This window comes from Myotis brandtii, unplaced genomic scaffold, assembly GCF_000412655.1.
Source record: "Myotis brandtii unplaced genomic scaffold, ASM41265v1 scaffold630, whole genome shotgun sequence".
NCBI classification, from domain to species: domain Eukaryota; kingdom Metazoa; phylum Chordata; class Mammalia; order Chiroptera; family Vespertilionidae; genus Myotis; species Myotis brandtii.
In genome coordinates this window covers 1,959,511-1,961,508 of record NW_005370412.1, presented here as the reverse complement: position 1 = coordinate 1,961,508, position 1,998 = coordinate 1,959,511, and the positions used below count along the sequence as shown (strand labels likewise).

The following is a 1,998-nucleotide window of genomic DNA, read 5'->3' as shown; positions in this document are numbered from 1 at the left end:
AAAGAGGAACAACTGTAATAATCTGAACAATAAAGATTTAATTTAAAAAAAGTGATGAACTTGGGTATTTAGCTGAGGAAATTTCTAAGCTAAGTGTTGAAGTCATGGTCTGGTTTCTCCTGATTGCTTAGAGTGAAGTGTGAGAGGAAAGATAAATGGAAGAAATTGTTAAGCAAAAAGAACCAGAAGTTGAAGATTTGGAAAACTCACAGCCTATCCATATTGTAAAAAATGAGAAAACATGTTCTGGAGAGAACACCAAGGGTGTGACTTGACAGTCACCCCATAAAGAGATTACCCCTGGATTTAATCAGCCATCTCAACAGAAGCCAGACTATACCAGCAGAGACACTGCTAATTTGGATTGAAGGGCAAGAGAAGGGATAAAATTTAGGAAGACTTTCATACTTCTGGGATTCTCCTGGATAAGACAGTAGAGCTACCTAGCTGTGAACATGCCTATCCTTCAAGAAAATAGAAGACTGATCCTGAGGTTGATTTATGTATCAGCTGGGTAGCCCCTGCCACCACAGGCTCAGAGCACGAAGGCCGAAGTATAAGCCTGTCCACTCATTGATTTCAGAGGGTGGGGCCACGTCCTTGGTTTCAGATGTCCAGGCTGCCCCTGCTCAGGGCCTCAGGAGCAAAGCTGGTGCCAGTGGCCAAGTGGGTGCAGCTACCACTCAGGGATGAGGGGCAAGGCCATCCTGGTGGGTATGGAAAGCTTGACTGCCACCTCTGTGGGCTTGAAGGGCAAAGCATCGAGCCAAGGGTGATTATTTTTGAGCCTTAAAAGCTAATGGAATTTGCCTTGCTAGATTTTGGGTTTGCTGAAGACCTACTACCCCTTTCTTCTTTGGATTTTTCCCTTTGGAATAGGATTGTCTATTCTACTCTTATGCGACCATTGTGTTTTGAAGCATATAACTTGCCTTGTTTCACAGGTTCGTAGCTAGAAAGGAATTTTGCCTCAGGATGAATGATACCTTGAGTTTCACCCATATCTACTTAGATGACATTTAGATGAGACTTTGAATGTGTAGTTGATGCTGGAATGGGTTTGGAGGCCCTTGGGATGGGGTGAATGTATTTTGCAAGCAAGAAGGAACGAATTTTGGGGAGCCAGAAGGTGGAAAGTTAGAGACTGAATTTGCCACAAAATTCCTATCTTAAAGGACTCTTAAAACTCAACAACCCAATTAAAAAAGAATAGTCACTTCATTGGAGAAAATATACAAATGTCAAATAGACATAGGAAAGGTATTTAATATCATGTGTCATTAGGAAAATGAAAATTCAATCACAACAAGATACTACAACATACCTGTTAGAATGGCTAAAATTTTAAAAACTGACAACAAATGAGTGGCAAGAATGCAGAGCAACACGAGTTTACCTGCATTCATTGCTGATGGGAGTACAGAATGTTACTTTGGAGACATTTTCACAGTATTTTATAAGAACCCAGCAATCATGTGCCTAGGTATTTACCCAAGTGATTTAAAAGCGTATGCCTACACAAAAACCTATCACTAATGTCCATAACACTGTTATTCTTATTTGCTAAAAACTGAAAGCTACAAGATGTTTTAAGAGGGGAATGGATAGACTGGTAAATCTATACATTGGAATATTTGTCAGTGATTAAAAGGGAGAAGCTATTGCTTCATGCAATAGCATGGTTGCATTTTAAGTGAATTTTAGTAAGTGAAAGAAGCAAGCCCCAAAGATTACATATTGTATGATTTCATTTATATGAAATTCTAGAAAAGGCAAAACTACGGGGATGGAAAACAAATTAATGGTTCCCGGGTGTTAGGTGGTAGAAGAATGATTGACTACAAAGTGGATACATAGCACAGAACTTTTAGTGTGAAACAACTATTATGTAAGGTATTGCATGTTTGTATAGTTGTATGCACTGTCTGGTGCAATGCATCTGTCAAAACCCTAGAATCATACATCACAAAGAGTAAACTAAACATACACATCAGCCAC

At 39.4% G+C, this 1,998-nt stretch overlaps 1 protein-coding gene across 7 annotated transcripts in view; it reads left to right on the top strand.

Moving 5' to 3' along the window:
• Nucleotides 1-1,998, top strand: part of CEP350 (centrosomal protein 350kDa) — a 115,661-nt gene that overhangs the window by 62,330 nt on the left and 51,333 nt on the right. The window lies entirely within an intron of this gene.